Raw genomic sequence first — 9,983 nt, 5'->3', positions numbered from 1 at the left:
TATAATTTTAATAGCAATATCAATTACGTATGAATTACGTCGTTTAACATAGACGTGTGTCAAATCATTAAACAGATGTTTGACTTGACAGGTGGCTAGAGATAATGTCGCCGTGGTTGTCTGCTGATGAAGTCTGTCCTCAGAAAACTTCTCTAACTCTACTCCCTCAAGACCATTTCCGTTAGACCGCCCACTGTTTCCCGTACATCAATGTCGAAGAAATTGTCTGTTACTTTAAACCCAAACTGTAATGAGCAAACTTCCATTCATTAACTTGTATGTGACAATCAAAGACGGAACGTGGCATCACGTTTGTTTACAGGGGTGACAACAAACGATGGATTCTACATTTAATAAACTGGTTTTTTATTATTTTTGGGAATCCCAAGATCTTATACTTCAGGCCTAAGGCAATTCAGTATTAATTTATATTTGAGAGCTAGCCCAGTTAGAATAACATGAAGTAGTTGTCAGCATGTGAAATAAAGCAATATAAATGGCTTCAGCATCAAGTAGGGGGGGGGGGGCGTTAAGACAGCAGTCACGTGACTAATTACGTAACTGAATTATGGTTAGCTTCAGTTATAAACAGGTCCCAAACTCTAGTTAGTTGACTGAATTGTGGTTAGCTGCAGTTATTATAAACAGGTCCCAAACTCTAGTTAGTTGACCGAATTGTGGTTAGCTTCAGTTATAAACAGGTCCCAAACTCCCAAAACTGTTGTGGATTTAGTACACTCTAACATAGAAACGTTTGGCAACATTCAACATGGATTCACTTTAGTGTCGGCCTCAATATTTCGGCCACCAACGACAGTCGGCCACCCAAGATTCAGTCGGCCACCCAAGATTCAGTCGGCCACCCAAGATTCAGTCGGCCACAAAAGATTCAGTTGGCCACCCAAGATTCAGTCGGCCACAAAAGATTCAGTCGGCCACAAAAGATTCAGTCGGCCACAAAAGATTCAGTCGGCCACAAAAGATTCAGTCGGCCACAAAAGATTCAGTCGGCCACCCAAGATTCAGTCGGCCACAAAAGATTCAGTCGGCCACAAAAGATTCAGTCGGCCACAAAAGATTCAGTCGGCCACAAAAGATTCAGTTGGCCACCCAAGATTCAGTCGGCCACCAGCAACAGTTGGCCACCTAAGATTCAGTCGGCCACAAAAGATTCAGTTGGCCACCCAAGATTCAGTCGGCCACCCAAGATTCAGTCGGCCACCAGCAACAGTCGAGTACCTAAGATTCAGTCGGCCACAAAAGATTCAGTCGGCCACAAAAGATTCAGTCGGCCACCCAAGATTCAGTCGGCCACAAATGATTCAGTCGGCCACAAAAGATTCAGTCGGCCACCCAAGATTCAGTCGGCCACCCAAGATTCAGTCGGCCACCCAAGATTCAGTCGGCCACAAAAGATTCAGTCGGCCACCCAAGATTCAGTCGGCCACAAAAGATTCAGTCGGCCACCCATGATTCAGTCGGCCACCTAAGATTCAGTCGGCCACCAGCAACAGTCGGCCACCCAAGATTCAGTCGGCCACAAAAGATTCAGTCGGCCACAAAAGATTCAGTCGGCCACAAAAGATTCAGTCGGCCACCCAAGATTCAGTCGGCCACCCAAGATTCAGTTGGCCACAAAAGATTCAGTCGGCCACAAAAGATTCAGTCGGCCACAAAAGATTCAGTCGGCCACAAAAGATTCAGTCGGCCACAAAAGATTCAGTCGGCCACAAAAGATTCAGTCGGCCACAAAAGATTCAGTCGGCCACCCAAGATTCAGTCGGCCACAAAAGATTCAGTCGGCCACAAAAGATTCAGTCGGCCACAAAAGATTCAGTCGGCCACCCAAGATTCAGTCGGCCACAAAAGATTCAGTCGGCCACCCAAGATTCAGTCGGCCACAAAAGATTCAGTCGGCCACCCAAGATTCAGTCGGCCACAAAAGATTCAGTTGGTCACCCAAGATTCAGTCGGCCACAAAAGATTCAGTTGGCCAAACGATTCGCCTCTATTGGCCACCATACAACCAACATTTGTTTTACGTCACGGGATTATCCTTTCTGACCGACATAGAGCTTAATCCAGACAGCTAAGATAATCCGGCGGTCGATGAGTATCGCCGCCTGCCGTGTTTTTAATCAAGACAACAGTGTGGTCCCCCATCTTGTTTCTACTTTTATTAAATTTAAAAGAATTTAATTGAACCTTTAGCAATGAACTGGCAAGAGTTGAATCAAAATTTGGCAACAATGACTCACCATGAAGTGTTCGCGCGACCGCACTAAGCGCCACTGATTGAGGGGTCAGCAGGTGTTGGTTCAACACCGCGCGACCGTCTGTTGACTGAAGTACTTGGCTGTTAGTCATTGGTCGTATGGGTCCAGCTGGGGGCATTGGAGGGGGCGTTATTCTTTTCGTTATGGACGTTATTCTTTATGTTTTGTGAGTTATTTGTTTGGTTTAGGGTTTTATTATGTTTTCGGCGTTATTCGTTCAATTTTTAGCGTTATTGGTTAAGTTTAGAACGTAATCTGTCAAACTTTGGATAGTGTTCTAAGACTCCCATCTATTCAATTTATCCTTTTGTCGTTGTATAGACCATGTCAGATTTATGGCCATAGTGTCTTTCTAAATATCATTTTATGCTTGATATAATTTTGATTTATATCCATTGTGCGTAGAATTATTATTGAAATATGTTTAGGGATATAGATCTGCATTGATTGTAAAAAAAAAAAATAATAATTTAGAATTTAATAAAAGACGGTAATGAATTAAAAAGGTCTACAAAGTTAAACACCAGACAGAAATTGAGTTCAGTCTTGAAAGCACTGACCCTGTCTATCAAAGTGCGATAAGTTCTCGACATTCGTATATTAAAACCAATTATGACGCCATGCGGGAATTTCCAACCAAAATTCTGAAACAAATGAAGTCAATTATTAAAAATAAAACGGTAGCCAAAGGACGTTATTTATGTGTATGTGTGTGTGCACATGTGGAATGTGGTTTGTGTGTGGGAGTGGTGTCTGGGTTTTTGTGTTTTCCTGCAGATAATATTTAGTCAATGAATTAGAACATTTTTACATTATGGATGTTTGTACGGATCGTGTGCGCGGATAAGGGGGGGGGGGGGGAGGGGATGCTTGAGGGCGATAGCCTGTGTGTGGATGGGGATTGCTGCTGTTAAGTTGGTAGTTGATACGCGAATGTTTCGGTTGTAACCGCCATCCAACGGTTCAAACGTGTCGTCTAGTCTATATACTACTAAAAGTCAAGTTTGTTTACATGTTTGAATATTTATTTGTTTGCCTGATCGAAAATTGTGATATGTTCGACTCTATCTGGAAAGCTGTAAAATGGTATGCAGGTAGAGAATAATTTTTTAATGCAGACAGACTGTTGATCACAAATTTATTTAAAGACGTTAATTAATTAATTGATTTATTCATATGCAGATTAACCCATTTTTTTTAAAAATATTTGAAAAGCCACTAGACTCGGCGGGACCGTGACGTCACAGGTTTTTGTTTACTCTTTAGTACAATAAAATGGCGGCGTCTATCGAAGAAAATTGTGTTCCCATTCACAAGTTTAACGCGTTCTAAATCTAATTTTCTGTCGGTCATAACTTTAACAATACGTCCGTTTTCTGTATTTATTACGTTCCAACACTTATATCAATGTTCAACTGTCTTTTTCATTTAGTTTTACAATAAATTTCTCTAGATCTAAAGATCAGCTATCGAAGGAAATTTATGAATCTAGCCTAGATCTAGATCTAGCCTAGATGTAGGTCACTAGGTTTCTATGTAAATTCTAGATCTAGACTTAATGTAAATTCTACATCTAGAATCTATTTCAGGCCTTAATTATTTTATATAAATCTTTGTTTGGCTTATTTAAGATAAAATTTAATTTGAAAGTTAGTACTACTAGACTTATTTTTAGATCTAGATCTAGAATCTATACGCCGTAAATCAAGTTGCATAAGGAGATACATAGTATAGTATAAAAATTCACTTGTGACGTCACGAGTAAATAGCTAAAATGGTAGCGTAGTCATCTCTCATGCAGGAGGCACGGGTTCTAGACCAATATGTCAATGAAATTTTTTTTTTCAATTTTTTTTTTTTAGATGTGAATGATAACGTTGCCTATCTGAACTTGGCAAGATACAGGGCAGGTGAAGTAGAGTTCATCTGTTTCTTTGTCCTAAGCATATGAAAGGATAGTGTGGTCAGATACATGCTCGGCTGGAATTGTTTTTTAAACGATAAAAACATGTTGTCTGAGACTTGGCAGGACACTGGGCAGGTGAAGTAGAGTTGAGTAGGTCACCTGTGACGTCAGTTTATGAAGGGATAGTCCGAAATCGGTGTTTTCGGTGTTTTTAAAAGATAAAAAACATATATTTGAATGTGGGGTCTGTTTTTTGTGACGATAAGTGACACTGCAGTAGCGTACCGAGGAGGGGGGGGACGGTAGGGGAGGGGAGGCGGGGGGGGGGGAAGGGGAGGCGGGGGGTGGGGAGGTGGAGGGGGGAAGGGGGGGGGCGGGGGGGGGGACATATGTTGGGGCGCCAAAATGGTTTGGAAAAATAAATTGATAGGTTGAGGGGGGTTCAAATCGAAAGTTTGAGTGGGGGGGGGGGTGCACATCAAAAGTTTGAGGGGGGGGGGGGGTTCAAATAGAAAACTTTGTCCCCGGGCGCCGGGAAGGGTCGCTATGCCTCTGAGTGACAGACGTGATGTTTTTTGATGGATGACCCCCGAAACCCACAGTTATCCAACGGATGACGGGTATTCTAGTATATTACAAAACACATCAATTGGACTGAATATTCTGTAGACAATAAAACGAACCATTGTGCCTAACATTCTGTAGACTATAAAGCAAACCATTGTGCCGAAAATGCTATAGTGAATTCTCTACGAGATACATTTCCCCTGCAGCTTGTATTTTAAAACTGGTAGGATAAAAATTGATTAGCTGTACGGGAGCCAGACGTTCTCTGTCGTCTGGTGTCACGTGGTGTCACGTGATGGGGGGTAACGAAGCCACTTACAGCAGGGCCTGACACATATCACATCCATCTGAAGGCCAGCTCGTGCTGGGTACAAGACACGAGCTAGCCATTACCCCGTGCTGGGTACAAGACACGAGCTAGCCATTACCCCGTGCTGGGTACAAGACACGAGCCAGCCATTACCCCGTGCTGGGTACAAGACACGAGCCAGCCAGCTCGTGCTGGGTACAAGACGCGAGCCAGCCATTACCCCGTGCATACACATAGAAGTCATAACTTGATGCAGTCATACAACTAGCACTAAAGTCATAACTTGATGCGCTCATAAACCTAGCACTACCTAGAAGTCATAACTTGATGCGGTCACACATAGCACTACCTAGAAGTCATGATTTGATGCGTTCATACACATAGCACTACCTAGAAGTCATGATTTGATGCGTTCATACACATAGCACTACCTAGAAGTCATGATTTGATGCGTTCATACATATAGCACTACCTAGAAGTCATGACTTGATGCGTTCATACACCTAGCACTAAAGTCAGTCATGACTTGATGCGCTCATACACATAGCACTACCTAGAAGTCATGAATTGAAACGCTCATACACATAGCACTACCTAGAAGTCATGAATTGAAACGCTCATACACATAGCACTACCTAGAAGTCATAACTTGATGCGGTCATACACCTAGCACTAAAGTCAGTCATGACTTGATGCGTTCATACACCTAGCACTAAAGTCAGTCATGACTTGATGCGTTCATACACCTAGCACTAAAGTCAGTCATGACTTGATGCGTTCATACACCTAGCACTAAAGTCAGTCATGACTTGATGCACTCATACACATAGCACTAAAGTCAGTCATGACTTGACGCGGTCATACACCTAGTACTATGTACAAGTCATGACTTATATGTACAAGTCATGAACCAACCATTAACCCGTCCATACAAGATATGAACACGCCATTACCCCCTCCATACAAGTCATGAACCAGCCATTACCCCGTTCATACACAAAGCGTTACCTACATGTTAAAAACTTCAACATATTCTGCTTCTGTTTGTGTCAATCATTATCATAAGTCTAATTATGTATGTAAAACGTACGCGATACAGCCAGAATATGTTGGCCCATTGAAAAATATATTCAAACATTTCAATTCTAAACTACGAACTCCGAAATGTAGAGATCTGTTCTTTACTAGGCCATATTTATTGATTTATTGTCATCGATATGACGTCCTTAAAATATTTTTCTGTCCTTATGTATAGCCCGTTGTGGAATGTTTCGCAAAGTTCAGGACATTTTTTTAAAACCTCACATTTAACAGAAATTTCCGTAACCCAGATTTTATCGGTTTAACATTTTTTTACCTACTATTTAATATCTTTAACAAAATTCAAATCAGCTCCCATATCAAAAGATATCACAAGAAAATAATTATGTCGAGAAACAAAATAATTGCCAACTCCTTGATAATTAGGCTGCACTTTACTAAAGTTCCGAATCATAAGCCCCATACATTAAGAGAGGGAGGAGTGTGTGGGGGAGACAGGTGGGGAGAAGCAACACTTGACTGACATTTCTGTAAAGAGAGTTTCCACATACTGGCTATTTCGGCTAATCCAAGTTGGTGTCCTCAATGATTCCCATTTCGGCTAATCCAAGTTGGTGTCTTCATTGATTGCCATCTCCTCTGTTGCAAGTCTTGTTCGAGTCAGTGGCATAAAAATAATGGACACGTTTTATCCAGTGGTAGATCTAGATCTAGTACTTGCATAAAGTAGTAAAGATTTTAATATAAATTAAAATTCATAATACGAGAATTTTACTTCCGATATTGACGTGTATTTAATTTTAATAACATTTTATTAACGTCCAATTAGTTTAGGTAGCTAGTCTGTTGTAAGGTTTTATTTGGTTTTCTAAAACAACAAAATGTGATTTCTTGGACGACTAGAACAAGAAAAATGTGATTTCTTGGACGACTAGAACAAGAAAAATGTTGGTACTTTGTTTCTCTACGGCCCGGTGCCCCGTCTCCTCCAATTACATGGACATTACACGGTCATTAATTACATGGACATTACATGGTCATTAATTACAATGACATCACATGGTCATTTATTAGGTCCGTGGTCTGGTGTCTGGTTAAGCTACCTCGGTTACAAATGAAAGAATTCATTAAGTCAAAGTGTAGGCCCTAAGCCTCTCTGACCAAAGATGAACGAATTTTCATGAGATCTACTTTAAGATCAGACTTTTTTTTACTGAAGGTGAACCAATTTTCATGACATCAAGTTTAGCCACACTACTCTCTCGCTACATATTTATTCGGACTCATTTTTCGATTAGGACATCTTCAATTATATTTTTATCTTAATGTCTGACATTAAGGTGTGGCTAATAATGACATACGTCATTAGGCTAAACTGTAGCTTGTTGTCTAGTGTCCGGGGTAGGCGTGGTCGGGTCGGTAAAGCTCATGGTTGGTAGATGAGGCTCGATAGCTGGAGACAACAACCCATCGAGGAGATATAACACCAATTTTAAAATCAAACAACTGCTGCATTGTAGTTATTTTCTGGTTGGACAAAGGATATGGAAAAAAAAAACCAAAAAGAAAATCCAAAGAGTTAACGGACTTTATGGCGCTACATTTTGTAAGAAATACCCTTCAATAGTCCATTCAAGAACGAAGAAGAAGAAAGAAGAAGTCCGATACCTTTAGCCTAGCATTTACCTTGATGTCCGCCATTTTGAGCCCACTTGACATCCAATGACCTTCAACCTTAGCCACCCATTCACTGTGATGTTTACTCACACTATTGGATCTAAAAACAAACAGCACCACACATCAACATCTCTTGTTTTCGCGAGTGCACATCAAGCATTGCATTATCTACCAGCTGATCTGTTCCATCTGATAGTACACCACAACAACATACCGGTCTATAGAGCAATCACAGAACTGCCGTGTGGGCTGGTAAAAAATATGTTTGTGACTGTCGCTAATAGCGGAGCGACTCGTTAGGGAGAGCAATGAAATAGAGGTGATTTAGGTGAGGAAATAGTTGAAGCTTGCTCGGCTTTCTGTTGTTGCACTCATGTTATTGCTAACTGCAGCAATACAGCTTATAGCTTGTGCCATGCTAGGCAATAATGGGTAGATGTGACAAGATAAGTAGAACCAGGTATTGAGATATCTGGGCAGTATTGGGTTACTTTTTTATCGTGCTAGTACAACCTCAACATCTACCACACATAAGTCTCCCACATATACCACACACCTCTCTCACACAACTACCACACACCCCTCTACCACATCTACCACACACATCTATCCCACACCTACCACAACACCCCACTCCCACCACAACACCCACTCCCACACCTACCACAACACCCACTCCCACACCTACCACAACACCCCACTCCCACAACTACCACAACACCCCACTCCCACAACTACCACACACCCTCTCACACACCATGCTCAACGCACTTCCAACAGCTCTCCCACACCTACCATAACACCCCACTCCCACCCCCTACCACAACACCCACTCCCACACCTACCACAACACCCCACTCCCACACCTACCACAACACCCCACTCCCACACCTACCACAACACCCCACTCCCACACCTACCACAACACCCCACTCCCACAACTACCACAACACCCCACTCCCACACATACAATATCACCAACTCCCACACCTACCACAACACCCCACTCCCACACATACAATACCACCCTCTCCCACACCTACCATAACACCCCACTCCCACCCCCTACCACAACACCCACTCCCACACCTACCACAACACCCCACTCCCACACCTACCACAACACCCCACTCCCACACCTACCACAACACCCCACTCCCACACCTACCACAACACCCCACTCCCACACCTACCACAACACCCCACTCCCACACCTACCACAACACCCCACTCCCACACCTACCACAACACCCCACTCCCACACCTACCACAACACCCCACTCCCACACCTACCACAACACCCCACTCCCACACCTACCACAACACCCCACTCCCACACCTACCACAACACCCCACTCCCACACCTACCACAACACCCCACTCCCACATCTACCACAACACCCCACTCCCACACCTACCACAACACCCCACTCCCACATCTACCACAACACCCCACTCCCACACATACAATACCACCCTCTCCCACACCTACCAAAACACCCCACTCCCACAACTACCACAACACCCACTCCCACACCTACCACAACACCCCACTCCCACACATACATTACCACCCTCTCCCACACCTACCAAAACACCCCACTCCCACAACTACCACAACACCCCACTCCCACACATACAATATCACCAACTCCCACACCTACCACAACACCCCACTCCCACACATACAATACCACCCTCTCCCACACCTACCACAACACCCCTCTCCCACACATCTCTCCCACTCTTACATAAACAGGCCCAGCTTCTACCACTCACTACAAACTCTGTCACAAGTCTATCAACACTAACACGACATTAACTTACGCATCGACCACCAACTACCATCGTACATACTATCACAATTATCAACGACACCTACCACCACACTTCTCACCACAACAACTTTTCTAATTACAACTGCTAATAAAATAACACCTAGATTAAGTTTTACATCATATCTCCACCACTATAAAAAAACAACTCTTAACTTAAGCCTGAGAACTATTGCTGACTTTTATATCCAACCTAAGCATTTTATCAAGCAATTACGTATAAAAAATTAACAGTGTTATTACTTTTGCATTGTTTTCTTTTGCTAGAGTTAGACTAAGTGCTGGCTAAATAAGGAGCGTAAAGTCACGACAAAAAATCATCAATACATTCAAAATATTTAGTAGTCTACTTATTTCTTTGTTTCATTTCT

The 9,983-nt window shown here is 42.7% G+C and overlaps 1 protein-coding gene across 1 annotated transcript in view; it reads right to left on the bottom strand.

The window, feature by feature from the left end:
* Nucleotides 1–4,058, bottom strand: part of LOC131952788 (2-hydroxyacyl-CoA lyase 1) — a 69,066-nt gene extending 65,008 nt beyond the window's left edge. The window contains exon 1 of the mRNA XM_059315624.1: nt 3,289–4,058. The gene's annotated coding sequence lies outside the window, so the exon portion shown is untranslated. The remainder of the gene's footprint in view (nt 1–3,288) is intronic.
* Nucleotides 4,059–9,983: the final 5,925 nt, after the last annotated feature.

This window comes from Physella acuta, unplaced genomic scaffold (genome assembly GCF_028476545.2).
Source record: "Physella acuta isolate Inbredline_101_S28 unplaced genomic scaffold, ASM2847654v3 ptg000890l, whole genome shotgun sequence".
Lineage (NCBI taxonomy): Eukaryota > Metazoa > Mollusca > Gastropoda > Physidae > Physella > Physella acuta.
Note: the sequence above shows the minus strand (reverse complement) of the source record. Positions and strands in the feature narration are given on the sequence as shown.